At 32.9% G+C, this 16,966-nt stretch overlaps 1 long non-coding RNA gene across 3 annotated transcripts; it reads left to right on the forward strand.

The window, feature by feature from the left end:
- Positions 1-581: 581 nt before the first annotated feature.
- On the forward strand, positions 582-16,211 carry LOC120346069 (uncharacterized). Of its 3 annotated transcripts, XR_013477679.1 has the most exons (6): positions 582-693; positions 1,764-1,821; positions 2,034-2,086; positions 7,589-7,693; positions 12,117-12,237; positions 15,388-16,211. It is a non-coding gene; the product is annotated as an uncharacterized LOC120346069 (long non-coding RNA). The 3 variants fall into 3 exon arrangements; XR_013477680.1 differs by lacking the exon at positions 12,117-12,237; XR_013477681.1 differs by lacking the exon at positions 7,589-7,693.
- Positions 16,212-16,966: the final 755 nt, after the last annotated feature.

Raw genomic sequence — 16,966 nt, forward strand, 5'->3', positions numbered from 1 at the left:
GGCTTTGATATTCACAGATATACTCGGCAACGATTTCAAACCGCCGAGATGTCGTGAACTTTAGGGTTGTCTCGTACGGTCGTACCTGTATCATGACCGCTCTTTACCAAGCGATCAAGAATTTTTATATGGCATTATTCTAGCCACTTAGCTAATGCATTACTGATCTACTGGGCCAATATTAGCAAACAAGTTTGTCAAAGCAGTCAGAACGGATGTATTGTTTGATTGTATGTAAGAGATTGACTCTAAATCTAGACTTTATCAGTTGTTGTAATCGGTCTGCACTCGTCTTGACAAGTCAATTTTAGATGCTTCACATAGAACCGAGATGAAGGCTGTTGTGGTATTATGCCTCTAACTTTATGGTTTGGCGGATAATTTACTGTAAGCTAGAAATTATGACAATTGCAATTAGTGTGCAGCAAATACCGAGTACCACCAACATTCTGTAAATTAAGTTTTGTGATCACGCGTCAGAAGCGCCATCGGCCTGTGGCGATTCAGGGTTAATCTGGAGTAATCGAAGTAATTAGTTTAAAACATTTGATTACAAATGATTAATTGGTGTTTTCGTCAAATATTTTGCGCGACAAGCCACAAGCGACATCGCTTCAGTCGCAATAGTATGCGGATGAATTTTGTCGTGGGATGATCAATGTATTTTCTTGTTACCTTCGGAGCACTATTCAGGTGAGTTAGATGTACTCGATAACTTATGTTTTTACTGATGTTGTATTTTTTTCCGTTTTCGATAGTGAAAGAATTGGAATTTGTAACTAAATGCATAAAAATAATTCGGATCACAGAAATAAGTTATTGTTTTGTGATTTATAAGTCTTACGGGTTGAAATTGCAAACTCATCACGTCTTTCTGAATTGAATACAAATTCAACTCTACCAACGCTTTGAATAATTTTCCAAATTTGTCTTGTTTTCATTTACTCAACTCTGGTCACCGACATGTTAGTCTTGTGAAAATAGTTCTGCTGCTTCGTCATTGAGTTTTTTGATATTCATCTGTTGTCTCGCGTTGTATCTGCGGGCGCTGAAGAAGTATGTGTAGCAATATAAAGATAACTAATATTGTTCGCCTGTTTTATATCAAGTTGTGTAAATGGACGGAAGTCTTTTGGCAGCCGTAAAAGAACTAACCTATGGGCAGGGGTATGTTCACTTGGCTTACACAGATATTCCCCGAATTCGTAATAGAACGAAAATAAGGAAATCGGAATAAATTTATGGTCTAACCCTAACCTGGTACACATACTACGGGAGCACCTCCCCGCGTTATATCGTAGCTGATCGCGTCGTTACGCACATAACATACCAGCCCCAAACGCGATTCTTGTATTCATGCGTTCGCACATTGTCTTGCATCACCTGCGCTCACACGATATTCGGGATTCCTGACTTATATTATTTACACAGATTCCCTCCTGTATAGCACTCGCCAATAACAGAATCCAAGGCCGAAATTATAAGATATATATCAATACCAAAAAAACGCAATGAGAACAATTTAAACATAATATTCGCAGATGTATGTCTCTACGCTATTCATACTAACATGACACGCTTCATACAAATCTAATACATATCTTGATCTTAAGTATAAGACACGCCTTGGATATATAGACTTGCCGTGACTTTTCTTTTAATTTCGTTCTATTTTATGGATATTGAATAGATTCAGTACTATCAGGCACAAATTACAGTGTTATTCGAAAGCTTAATATTAACACTTTGCTTTTCCTATACAGAACTATGAAAAATAGAGTTACTAAGAAACGGAGGAAATGGAGAAAATCTACGATACAGGTAAACCATATTTAGAATTTTAGTTGACATTTTCAGTATTCATTTAATTCCGTATACAATGTAACGATGCTACATATTAGTGACCGGAAATAATTAGTAATATATTACATAAAGCAGTTGTGATTGCGTATTTCCAATATTTTATTATTTGTAAATTGTGTAATTACAAAATTACTAGTAAAGTAATATTTTAAAACTGTTTATACTTTTAGACGAAAATAAAGAGAAAAGATGAAAGAGTTTTTCGTGCAGATAACATAATAAGGTACAATTACAATACACTATCACATTCTTCTAAATAAATAATATATATTTAACTTTTGGGGTCTTGAATCACTTTGCATGTAGTCTACCATTTCGTTTTGAAGTACCGAAGACGCCTGTTGTAAAGGGATGCTTTTTTGAAATAGGGAATCGCAGGAGTCAAGTTGTGATTACCTCAAATAGTACAATATTCAGTACTTCCGAAGTATGTGTATCAGGTCAGGGTTAGGCCATAATTTTATTTCGATTATTCTTAATTTAGTTTGATTACGAGCTCGGGGACAATCTTTGTTTGCCAAATGAATATACCCAGTTTCCATAGATCTTATTCCCCTTACACAACTTTATATAAAAAAATTGGCGAACAAAATTAGTTTCTTCCATATTGGTACATACACTTCTGGAGCGCAAAGTTTTCTGCAATGTATTTCCAATGACCATGCCCTGTTAGGAGCGATTCGGTTAATCTAATGAGCGGAGTGAGTTTTCCCCAAAAATTGTAGATCAGGCAGAGTACCCTATTGGGTACTCTAGATTCTGGAAGTATGTGTACCAAGATCGCGGACACCGGAACGTGGTATGTTTACCAAGTTAGGGTTTGGCCATAATTTCAGGTAGGCCTACAAATACTACGGAAGTCACTTGTCTAGTACCCGAACTCGTAATGGAACTAAAATAAGGTAAATTAGAATGAATGACATTATGACCTAACTCTAACTGGTACACGTACTACGGTCCGGTGTCCGCCGTCTCGTTTCACATACTTCTGGAGCGCGCCATATTATATACCGGTGAGTGAATCCGACAAAGCGTATAAATGTTGCTCTTAATCCCCATAATAATCAGTTGATCATGCCGTTCATTTTTAAATATCTTCCCAAATCGGCTCATGTTCACTAAACGCTGTAAGTACTTCTAGTTGGCGTGTCATAAACATTTTTACATGCTATTTTAACCCTCGTATGGCAACCTCTCCTAAAATATACGCCACTATGACGTCACAAACACGTAATAGAGCTTGCCAAAGAAAAGCTACGATCTCCGAAATGGCATCTCCACCAGCGACTATATCGAGATCGTTACGACGAGAGAAATAGCTTGCTCGTTTCGATTGATCATCGCGCGTTCTGGACGATGTTCCGTATAATTTGACGGGCCTTATTTCGTCACTGTGACGTTGTAGTGACGTGATTTTTGGATGACTTAGTCCGGTGGGGTTAGTAATGACATATGCAAAAATAGTTATGCTACGTCAACTAGAAGTACTTGACGGCGTTTGTTGAACTTATTGAATCGGAATAGATTTCAATTAAAGAAGTTTTTATATGTGGGTCCAACCAAGTATATTAATTAATGTGGAATAACAGTGAATAACCATGCCATTTGTGTTCCAAACTAAAAACGATACTATATTCATTAGAGACAATTTCGAGTCTACCAATATAGATGTAAACCCCGTACTGTCTGTATACACCCCCCTTCTCCTCAATATTGTGTTAAAAATAGACTTAAATTCCCACTTTTTCTGCGTCGAACAGTGCGGATACCGATGTTCTTATGTTTATATAAGATGAAATACATTCTTGGTTCTTAAAAGGAATGAAGTTAAATAATCGTAGCTATGATCGAACTATGCCCAGATAGAATCAATTCGGTCGTACACTCTATGGTCTCTATGGTCGTACACTTTCTGATACTAGTTAACCATGCCATGCGCGTTCCAAACTGAAATAAAACTAATAGCGATACTATAAACTAGATGCAACACTAAATCCTTATAACCGTAAATCCTTTATCGTTAGCAGGCCACGTAGCCATCCCGTTAATGTATCAGAAAAACTACTAATCCCTAATAGTATGTATATATCTTCCTTGGCCACCCCAGCCCCAGTTCCCCACGGTTGTTAGCAGCACAATGTGTAATTATCTATATATATATGATAAAATAAATTACCTATATACTTGGTTCTTGAAAAAGAATAAAAGTTCTTTAAAAAACAGGAAGTCAAATAACACCTGTTCTCATCGTTGAATGGCATTGAATGGATAATACAAAATATCAAGTCAGAAATGTTTATGCCTGAAGGCGTAGGCAAAAACATACGGAGACAACCGAAAAAAGTAAATAGGTTTGGAAAACCATTAAAGGGGCTTACATGTGTGTTCCTATAATTTTACCCTCCCTTCCCCAGTGGGCGATGTAGCATACTTTGAGAATTGCTGTCAGTCTGTATTTTCTTTTTTCTGCATAGTCCTTATTTTTCTGCATATCACTTTTTCAATCTGAGCGAAACCCGTTTTACCACAAAAGGTAGATTACACAGAGTACCATACTATATAAGTGAATCTGAAGAAGATTATCGATGCACCTGATTCTCCCATATTCCATACCAGTGGTTCCCAACCTTTCCACACTGGCGGACCGGTAAACTTAAACTAAATGTACCCGCGGATCGACAAAAAATTGAAATGACCGGAACAGAAGAGACTAACATGTTTGCATAATGCAATGTCGGGCACCTAATATGCTTCTAGACAAAAAATGGCACACTCCGGTCATTTTAGGAATATATTTGAACCATGCAAACAATTCAATTGCATTGTTTGATAAAATAAAAGAACAATACTAAATATCGCGTTTCGGTACCGGTATAATAAGGCTCCGGTTGTGAGATATTGTAAAATGGGTTCGCATGTTCGAATCCCTTGCATGGATGGTTATGTGCAAGAGGATTGCTGGACTCCTCACCGCCTTAGGGTTGTTACGGCTTCCTCCACCATTAAGTCCATGCTTCTGAAACAAATAACTAACTAATCCCAGCATCATACCCAACATGGAATGGTAACCGAACGAGAGGCAGTGGTTCGCCATATGGTTAAGCCGTTCTATCGGCCTTCCATTCCCCCGGGATAAATATGTAAAATTCTATTTTATCCTCGTTAGAAGTTAGCAGTCTCGGCGTTATATTGTATTCATATGCCGTTTTATTCTAGAGATGTATCGGTATCAGATATCGGCAATATAGATATTTATATCGATATGGTCTAATGTGAGACCGATATTTATGATATATTCGGATTTTCAATTTGATTCAATGTTGAAATTATTTTTTGCGCGGAGTTATGTTCTTGGTGTTTGTTGCCTATATAATACTGAGCCATTTTGGTCCCAATCCATGCGTGTAGAAACAAGACACTGATTAAAGATGTATTAATGTGTTGGTATCGGCAACATCGGCCAATTTTTGATATTGGTATCTGTATTTGTAAGCTGATATTTCCGATATATTCAGCTTTTAATTCTGATACAGCATTGCTTAGAAAATAAGAGAATACTGATGCTGAAATTATGTTTTGCACGTGGTATCGTGTACGCGGTATTTGCCTCGTTAACTCTTAGCCATGCTCGATTACACCCCAGCGATAAGAAACTGGAATGAAAATTTGGTCCGTTTCCAGAGCGCTGCTTGGGGAACCACTGTTCCAGCGGACCTTTGCAACGTTATATATTAAATTATATAATGAGTAACTCCTCGGGTTATAATGGGCATGCAAATTTGGGCCAGATTGCTGGTCTAATGAAGTTGTCTAGATAAGATGAAACAAATCAAATGCATACTTAGTTCTTGCAAATAATGATATCAAATATTAGTAGCTATGGTTGAATAATGTCCTGAGGGCAATTTAGTTAAGAATCATCCCCGATCTTGTATCCATACATATTTCTGATCCAAATTCCTCTAGTCTATATCATTGGGTCTCTAAGTACCCCATACAAAGCCACATGGCTCCACGAGGTATTTGTCTACTTATTAAAATACTGAATATGTTTTAAATACATAGCAGCAAAACATCCGGACAATTAATCGGTTAGTAACTAGGTGTTTTATTATTTTTTTTTTATTTCTATAAATTTATTGTGGGGCTCTGTAAATGATAGTCAAAATGTTCACGGGTTCTATAACTCCAAATGTTTGTAAACCCTGCTCTAGATTACAGATACTAACGTGGCTATATTTTCCGATTTATACTGTATATGTATTTCCTTCCTCATTGATAGCATTGTCCTTATTAATTCTGCATAACATTTTTTGTTCATTGTTCAATCTAATCCGTTTTTACCACAGATGGTAGATCACGCGGAGTACCATGCTAGATGAGTGAATCCGACAAAGCCCATCAATGTACCCGTAAGTCTCCCGTAGTTTATAACCACTGGTAATAATCAGTTCACCATGACGTTTATGTTAATAAGTGTTCCAAACTAGAATCCAACGATATTTCCAGCGACTATATCACGACATACATGAGAGGATCAGCCCAAGTGTGTTTGTACACCATCACCGTAAATATCCCATCCCATGACGTCATTCGTGTTTCGAACTAAAATAATATTTAATTTATGATAATGTTACTGTATAAAAATCATATAGCATGTTAACCAAGATGGATGGTACGGGAGCGTAGTATGTGTACCAGGTTAGGGTTAGGCCATAATTTCAGGTACAAATACTACGGAAGTCACCTGTATAGTCCCCAAACTCATAATAGAATTGAAATAGGGAAAATTAGAATAAAATGATGTCCTAACCTGGTACACGTACTACGTTCAGGTGCCCGCAGTTATGCTACTATATGTATCGATATAACCGTAAACCTCATGTAGTCTGTATATGTCCCTCTTCCCACCTTGTTGGCAGCCATAGTAACCGTCCCATTAATATTCATAAGCGTTAATTTCTAGAGAGCTGTATCGGTATCGGTAAGATTTCGGATATCGGCAATTAGGTATTTATATCTGTATGGTCTATTAAATGTAATACCGATATTTCTGATATATTGTAGTTCTTAAACTGGTCATTAAAAAAATAGGTCAAAATATGGATGTTGAAACTTTTTTTTGCGCGCAGAGTTCATGTTCGTGGTGTTTGTTGCCTAATTAATACTGTGCCATTTTTGTCCCAGCCCATGAGTGTAGAAACAAGACTCTGACTAAAGATGTACCAATGTGTTGGTATCGGCAATATCGGTCAATTTCGGTATTGGTATCTGTATCTGTATCGGCTAAGAGTAGGCTGATATTTCTGATATATACAGTTTTTTTATTCTGGTACAGCATCACTTGAGAATTAAGTTAGAATACTGATGCTGAAATTATTTTTGGCACGAAATATCGTGATCGCGGTATTTGCCTCGTTAACTCTGAGCCATGCTAGATCACACCCCCGCGAAATGAAACTGAATGAAATTCTGACCATTTTTTATATATTTATCTGCCAAACTAGCTCGAATAATTTAGATATTTTTTCTGCTAAACTTTTATATTGCGTTTTTATGCGTATATATATATTTATATTAAAATAATAAAAAATCTAAACATAGACCGCATAGAAAAGTAAATACGTTTATCCACCCAATAAGGCGACCCCAAAAATTGATTCGTAATATAAGCCTGAAAATCCGGTTGGATGCAACTAGCTTACACTACATGTCTGTTTTTCAGAATACTGCCTGACAGAACACGGCTTGTTTCGACAGTTTTTCATTGCAATAAAAGATAAAGATCGAAGATACGAATAAGCAAACGAGACCAAGAAAAAATCAACAAGTAAATTTTATTCAAACATTTCATTTGACATTTCGATATCCATTGACGCATTGCTGACGACAGTAATTATTCATATATTCCAGAGTTGTAAAAAAACTAATTGACAGTTCATTGGTATATTATTGTACTTTTTTTTTAACTTGTGTAATTTGAAACTGACATCTCATGGCTAATATTGGAATTTAGAGAATTGAATGACTAAATCTACCTGATTACTAAAGTTATTTTAAATGTTTGTTCCTGTGTGTCTCCCCAGTGGGCGAGATAGTACACTTTGATAATTCTGACACAAAGTTCCGATACTATGATATCTGTATTTCCTTCTTCATTGATAACATAATCTTTATTATTCTTAGTAGCATTTTTTTGTTTTGTTTAATCCAGCAGTTCTTAACCTAGGGTAAATATTCCCTGGGGGTAAATTTTGTCATTCTCAGGGGTAAATTTCGTTATTATGAAAAAAAGATGCTTCGCATCTATTTACAAGTTTTGTTGCGAGCAACATTGTGTTATTGATAGCATAACTTGCGATAAATATGTATTTTTAGCCTATTATTGGATATGATGTGTATTAGCCTGTTATTGTATCACAATATCATAAAAACTTATTCCCTAAAGGGGCAAATGATGCAAAAAAAAGGTTAAGAACCACTGGTTTAATATAATGAGCAAACAGCGTGTACCTATGTTATGTTATATTATAGAAATAGTCGTATTTAGTTTGGGTAGGCCATTAGTTTGGTAATATTTGTAATTTGTGCAATTTGAAGTCTGAGACTGACCTCCTCTGATAACTAATGTTTAAAGTATTCGAATACTCGCGGAATAAAGTGAAATATAAAACCCTAGTAAATAATTTATTAGCCAGAAACATTAATGTTTTAATTTTTTGGAAAATCTGCGACGTATTTGAAAATGAACTAAACAAATATCAGTGATAGTTAAATTTATTTGTGTTTATTGTAAGCTTATTGAAGCTTTTTTCGTTTGTAAAGATTCAAATGTGTAATGAAAATCTTCGGAATTTTTCAATATAAATCTAATTAGGTATAAAATATTGATACTCCCGTAGTATGTATACCAGGTTAGGGTTAGTTCATAATTCTATTTTGATTTTTTCTATTTTAGTTTTATTACCAAATCAGGGACCGTCTGTGTTGTGTTAGCCAAGTGAATATATCCCCTGCCCATAGGTTTCAGTTCCTTTACATAACCCGATGTGAAGTAGGCGATCAAAATTAGTTACCTCCGTATTGGTACACATAATTCTTGAGCGCTAAAAATTGGTATATAATATTTAACTCAGGAAAGGTTGTGTATATTTTAAGATGCAGGTTAAAACACACACATGCATATATTATTTCAAAACGTGGTGTAATGCAGTGCAACCGATGTCGGACCGCACAGTTCCGATATCCGAGAAAATTTGTTAATTATTTGTCAGCCAGCGTAACCACTTAGTGGCCAAGAAAACTAATTTCATTTTGTTTTAGTTGTATCGACGCGGATATTTTTCAGCTAGTGGATCCGTATGCGTATTCTGCTGCGCATTAACACATGTATTTCTGTAACGTTTCGTCCGAACAAAGGCAGACTTCCTCAGACAATCATTTCTTGAATTGGATCTCATGATTTACTGTTTCTATTTATATATGCAAGTAAAACTATAATCAGTTCAACTTAAAAGGTTACAGATATATCTAATATTTTAACATAAAATTATGTAGGTTAGGTGATAAATTGATAATTGTTTTTAGATGTCAATTATTTTGTGGAAAATAAATATAAAATAAAGAGTAATTTGAATCTCATTTTTAAAGTTTTTACTTGTGAAAATTAACTTGAAAGTGTAAATAAGAACTTTAAAAACTTTTAAACATGTAAAATAGTATATTTTACACACTTAAGAAGCGTATAATTAAAATCAAAATAATTTTGAAGTTATTAAATCTATTTTTTTTTTTACAAATACAAGTCTGTATTGTCATTCTATTCTAAACGATTTAAAGGAAATTAAAAAATACATAATTTTTTTACATAAGATTTTTGAAAAACAAACTCGATGAAAAAACTACCATTTTCGCAAAAAGTCTCTATTGGTATTATATGCTAAAAAAGGTTTCAAGTGTTAATACTTTATATACAAAGTCGTCAATTAATCCATGCCAAAAATTAGTTAAGGCTTTTCAAGATGTTATGAGCGAGATCTCAAGAGATTATTTTAAAATTAAATACAAGATACCCGTTCAAATTTTTAATAAATTAAACAGAGGGTATTTTAATACATCTAGGAGCAGCGTTCAAAGTAAACTAGAAAAATTTGAGTAAAGACGAAAAATTGTGAAATCTATATTTTTCAAACATGCTCCATCGCTGCATTGTCACTATGTGTTAAAAACGAATTCAAATGGTAATTTTGTTATAAATAATTAGCAAAATAGTTATTCCAAAATTTTGATATATATAGATAAATAACTGGTGGTATTCAATGAATAATCGAAAATTTGAAAAAGTTGGGAACTTCAGCTCTTTTGCAAATGTTCCCAGTCTTTATTATCATTTTATGCTGTGAAAGATTTTGTGTGTTCGTACATAAATTCTAGTTATCTCATGATTTTATTAGACTTTAGAAAAAAATATCTTATAATTTTATTTTAAAATTGACTAAATTTTTAAGTTGCAAAATCTATCTTTGTCGCAAGTTTTATAAAAGATGACAAAAACATTATCTGATATTTTAACATAAAATTATGAGGAGATAATTGTTTTTAGACCGATATCACAAGACACAAATTATTTTAAAATTTGTTACATACTTCAATAATAGAGACATAAAAATAAGAAATAAGAAGCTCATTTTTACAATATTACGTAATGAAGTTTACCCTCAAAATGTAAATATCGAATTTTCTGAAAAGTGTTTTAGTACAAGCTATGCATTTTCATATTCATGAAGTTTAAATGTTATGTGAATGCTATTTTTTTAAATTTGAATCATCGTTTCAAGTCTGCAATGATATTCTATGTTGAAAACAATTTTAAATGTTAAGTCTTTATGAACATGTCTACTAACCTACACAAGAAAGTAGTTTCGATAGTTCACGCTGTTACAAGTAATTAAAAAATCATTATCCTAAGAAACTTATTCTAAAATTTAACAAAAAAATACTTTTTCCACATTTTGAAGCAGCGTACAATAGAAACTCGCAAATTATTCCGATAAGTTTCTTCCTAGCTTTATTGCAAATGTTCCATGTCTTCATTGGCGTTCTATGTTAATCAAATGGTAATACTTTCTAGAATTGTCAACAAATCAATGCATGAATATGAAATTAGGTGTTTCACGCTGATATGATCAATTAGCAAAATTTATATCCTAAAATAGTAATATGAAATAAGATTTGTAGATTTGAAAAATCGGTTAAAATGCATATTCGAAGATTTTAAAAAAGTTGGGCTCTTTCTCAAATGTTCCCAGTGTTCATTTTAATTACATGCTGTGTAATATTTCTGGTATTAGTTATATTAGTTCTGGTACAAGTTTGGGGAGTGTTTGTGGTAGCCAAGTGAATGTACCACCTGCCCACATGATGAATATGAGTAACTTCATCTCGCTAATGTTACAATCCCTCATTGACATTTATGTCGTCATTTCATGTGCCCCTGCCCACATGATGAATTTGAGTAACTTCATCTCGCTAATGTTACAAATCTTTATTGACATTTCTGTCGTCATTTCATGTGATCATATTTTATTGTTACTGTTGTCAACTAACTACTAGTGCAAGAATTAAATATGTTTCACTTACTTTATAAGTTTATAAGAAACTAGCAAATGTAATCTTAAGATTGTATCATCATAAAAAACATTTAATTTTTTTAATTTTTGAAGTAGCGTACAATGAAAATTAGAAAATTTTGAGAAACTGTTGAAAGTTTGATATATAGCTTCCTCGCAAATGTTTGGAATCTTTACCATCATTCTGCTGTGAAATATTTCACGTTCTTCTACTTCATCGTCTGCCATTTTTCAATACAAAAAAATTATAATTTGTCTCAGTTTTTCAAAAGATTACAAAAATGAATGTGTAAAAGATCACTGCTTATTCATTAACATCTCAAAATGTAAATGATTTTTAAAATCTGTATACTTCAGAAAAGGATTTCAAATATGTTGTCAACTAGTCGTCCTAATAATTCTAATTCATATAATTCCACATTTTTACTACATGATTCGCTTTTCTGTACCACTGTCAAGCAACATTTTCTGTGAAATATATCTTCAAAACTTGATAGTGACGTAGTTAGCATTGATTGCAAATTGTTAGTGACGTAGTTAAGTTAGCCCAATTGAATTTGTTGCAAACCAAAATTGGAAGATTGGCTTACACTACATAATGTCACATACTACATTTATTTTCAGCTTTGTGAAAACACTGCTTGAACGTTGACGGGTCAATTTATCATTGCATTAAAATATGCGACAATGTCAATTGTCTGGTATCGCATCACTAACTGAACTTGAAGCCTATCCAAAGAGTCAAGTAAGTAATAAAAATCTCCTGAAACTGTTCATTTGAATTTAACGAGGCATATAAAATTAATATATTGAATTAAACGCAACTCAGAAACATTTGGTATTTTTGAATGATGCAGTTTAGACATATTATTTATATATATATATGTTATTTCGAAATGTCGCGTTATGTAGTGGTTAGTGCTGAATATAATCAGTTATAATTAACGCCCGACCATTGACTAGACTTGAAAGCACTGGAGTTCCGTTTTTTTATTCGAGATCTATTTGAGGAGCGTGTAATGATTAATTAAAATTGACATTGTATGCTGTAAGAGATTTCAGGTGTTGATGCATATATTTGAGTTAGTTTACGCTTTTAATAGAATGTAGAAAAAATAGTTTTTAACTTTGAAGAAGCGCATAATATAAAATAGTAAAAATCGAGAAGAGATGTTTACTTGAGACTGTTAGAAGTATTCTCTTCTATAATTTATAATTCTATAATTATATATATTACATATATATTAAATATATATAATAAAAATAATTGAGACTGTTAGAAGTATTATCTTCTATAATCTATAATTCTATAATTTACATCGAGTAAATAATATAAATAAAAGTTTTTTTTAATTATTGAAGCATCGTAAATTGAAAAATTTGAAAATATATTTATCGAAATTTCAGAGCACCTACGAAAAAAATTGAGATTGGATAATTTGAGAATATCTGACAAGTTGTTTAACATAGCTTTTTTTGCAAATAATTTATGTGTGTATTGGCACTCCGTGTTCAAAACGATTTCAAATGTTAATACTGTATAAAGTTATCAACGAAATAATACAAGAAAACGCAATTTGTTAAAATTTTAGATAACAAACTATGTGGGAGATAAATGTTTTTTTTAACTGATATCACAAAACCGAAAATTATTTTGAAAACCTGTATAACTTTGAAAAATAGAGATATAAGAAATAGGATGAAAGATTATTTTTCAAAAATAAACTCGGAAAGGTTACCTCAGAAATTTGAAAACAATTTGTTCAAAAAAACAATGCCCTCTATTACAGTTAAAAATTGCAGAATTTTATATATTTTACATTTATCGAACAGAAAATATTTGTTCATATTTGTATAAAAAATTAATTGAAAGATGATTTAATTTAATTTTAGAATCAGCGTTCAATGAAAAATTCGAAAAATTAGGGAATAGCTCAAAAGTTGTTCAATCAACTTTTATTTGTAGAAATTCTTTTTATAAATAGGTATCCACCAGTGTTCCATATAGCGCACTAGTACGCACTAGTTGCGTACTAGTACTTTTGTAACCCAGTTGGGATTACATAACAATATTTGCTGGTATTCTAGCCTATGTGGTGCATACAAGGGAAATAAAGCTTTGCATTATTGGCAAAATCCTAGTTGATTCCAGTCTAGATTTGCAAAATCGGCAAATTCACAAAATGCATATATCTTATTAACACCCGTTTTATTGTGACCGCAAATGCACATGGCGTCTTCCAGAATTTGAGTTGACTTGATATTATCCTTTGGTATTACGTTTGTAAATTTACCGCATCAATTTTAGGCGAATTGTAATATTATTATCGATACTATGATGCAGATATTTATTAAGATGATAATCAACTTTCATTAAACAGTCATTTCTTTTCTGGTTATAGCTTTGACTCGTACATTTTATACCATGTGTGGTCTCTCGCAAACACCAATCCAATTTTAAATTTTCGATAATCAATATTTAATACGCGGGTCATACATGAAACGGCTAGTACCATGCTGCCAATCATACTTAGTTTAAAATATGGGGTATTTATTTTTAATAGCCTTTTTCGTTTGACGCTTCTATAATTAGGGAGCTTTGTTGGTACCTTTTTTGGCGAAGTAAGGAATTGAAACGATACGTTAGGCGCAAAAAAAATCAGCTAACACCAAACGCAGAGTAACCAATATTCGATTCGGTTTTCGAATACTTTGATCAGACCTAATGCGAGGCTATGATATTAATGGCGAGAATATTTGTGAGCATATCACTGAAAGGAAATATTTTGCACCCCGGCTGTTAGGTTGCAGAATAACGACTCGCTAAATTTAATTGATCGATTACAGGGAAAGTATTTATTTATCATCTCATTGGCGAACATCGAGGTTTTGACGGAATTGTACGATCATGTTGTCTTTCTTGAATAATAACTTTTTTAATGAATGTTTATTTTACTTTTGTATATTAAATAGGATATGATGGGTATTCAATTATTTCAAATTCGAAATTGTCCGGACTCCTTGTCCTTTCGTTACCGATAAATTCTCTAAGGGTTTAAACGAAACTAGGATAACAAAAAGGCCCCTCTTTAATTTGCAATATTTCCTGAAGTAGCGCTCTTGCCTGTATCTATGCTGTTTGAAATGAGTTAAAATAAAAGTTAAGGCGCCTAACTTGTTAAAATCGGTCAAAGCACTTACGCACTCTTCTTTCAATTGTTAAGCACTTTCGCACTTATAATTCCCCTAGGTGAACACTGGTATCCACCATTTTATTTTGTATTTCATTATCAGAATGCGGAATAAAAATGAGTTTAAATGGGTTCGAATTCCATAAATACCGATTGTGTCATCGTATAAAATCTCATGTAATAAGTCAATTGTTAGGGCTGGGCATTTTCGAATACCTGATTTAGAATCGAATCGAATGATTTTTTCGAATTACTTGGGAGATATATAATTGTATGCAACTTTTTTTATTGTAATTGGTCCTGACAACAAATGGATTACTGAAAACATAAAATACACTCAGACAGATTGTTGAGCGTTCACACATGATAAAAATCTTATCAATATTAATTAGACTACAGAAAAATAGTCATAGATCTGAATTGCTTTAAAAAAATGTGGTTTGAATAAAAAAAAAAGTAAAGAAAAGGGCAACAATAGGAAATTTTGCTCTAACCCAATAATTTACTATTATATACGAAATGCCCAGCCCTACCCATTGCGCAGTTTTACTGCAAAAATTAAGACACAGATGCGATCAAACTACATCAATTGAAAAGTTAAAGCTATTTTTTTGCTCATTATTGGTTATTTATGATACTACTACGATTCCTCAAAGAATGCCATACCTTCGGCGTCCTGATTGTTTGTATATATATTTGTTCAGGTTTCCTCACTTATGGAAATGGAATCTTGACGACATTCTCTGTTCAAAGAAAGAAAATAAAAGTTATAAATACAACTGAATTATTCAAATATAAATGTGAGTTTCATCAAAGATAATTAAGATTAGCTCACCAACAAAATGAAATGAACCACACTTATGTGAACAAATACTTTAAATATAAAGAGAGACTGTTTTACTCAACTCGGTGACATACGTACATTGATCCTGCATGCATGCAAACGGATTATATTCAAAAGCTTTAACATGGGTCGACCCATCAAGAATTAACTGTTTGTTATTTTAATAATTGCAATCAGATTCTTGATTACAAACCAAAGCAATTGTGTTTATTACTTTACAATACAAATCCTATATTTGATGTCATAGCATAATAAATATGAAATATATTTTCATTGAAATATATTGCATTAATTTTCTTTCAATCATTCTAGTTTTAAACATTTATATCTGTAACAGTGTAATACTTTGGTGTAAAGGCAACGGCGATCGACATTTTTGTCATATCTAAATTATATTAGTCGCTGTCCTGACGAATTGTGATACAAAATATGTTATATATATATATATTATTTTAATATATGTATATATCACCTGTGTGTTAAATTGAAAATTCTAACAAATTTTTTTTTACCAGTTTGTGGCAAAAACCTGATAGTCTATGTTTGGTTGTCAATGCCGCCATAACACAAATCTTTTTATTACTTCATATCTTCTTACCAACACTGCCTATTCAACGTGAGAAATCTTGTGACTAACCAGGCCGGCATGGTTTTGTCTCATCATCTTCAACGTCAACTTCTTCAAAAAACATATACAAATTACACTTGCATATACAGGGGTAGGGAGGGGGGTTGGGGGTTCTGGGAATTGGTGGTGGGCCCTGGGAGGGAGGGGAAAACACAGCATTGCAATCATAATTAGGCGATTTTGGTTTTGTCAATTCTGATATAAAATATTCATAGAATCCGGTAATAGGATAGTCAGATAGAGGTCCTTTCATTTTTATTTTCAAATCATTAGCATTGAACGTGACATTACAATCGAAAGTCGTTGCCTCCTTTTTTAAATCAAAAATTTGAGTGACAAGTAATTCTATTAAGTGTCCCAATATACAAATATGCAGGGTGTCTGACAGCCCATGTTTGATGGCAGTTCTAGCCTACTTCATATATTGCCTGAATATTTATATTTGTTTTGATTTTTGTGAACAAACTTCTGAAGACAATCATATTACTACAGTTATGCACACTGTTATATGTTTATTATTGATATATTATATTTACGAATGAATGGTTTTATCTATCGTGCTGTATCTTTATTTCGCTATCAGTTTTATCATAATCATTTTTTCTATGCAATTTCGTTAAGATATTTTCAACAGGAACTAAAGATATCGTTTCCGAGACCGACAAGGGAAAGACGAATTTAACAGGGCATGCCATGGCTTTTTTTTATTTGTGTTTTGTTATAAAGGAATTTTTTGAACTCATTCCTGCTATGGCGGAGTTTCAGTTTAAAAACTAGGATAAGTTAGCAATAATGTTATTATTAGCTTTTC

The sequence above is a fragment of the Styela clava genome, chromosome 8 (genome assembly GCF_964204865.1).
Source record: "Styela clava chromosome 8, kaStyClav1.hap1.2, whole genome shotgun sequence".
NCBI lineage: Eukaryota > Metazoa > Chordata > Ascidiacea > Stolidobranchia > Styelidae > Styela > Styela clava.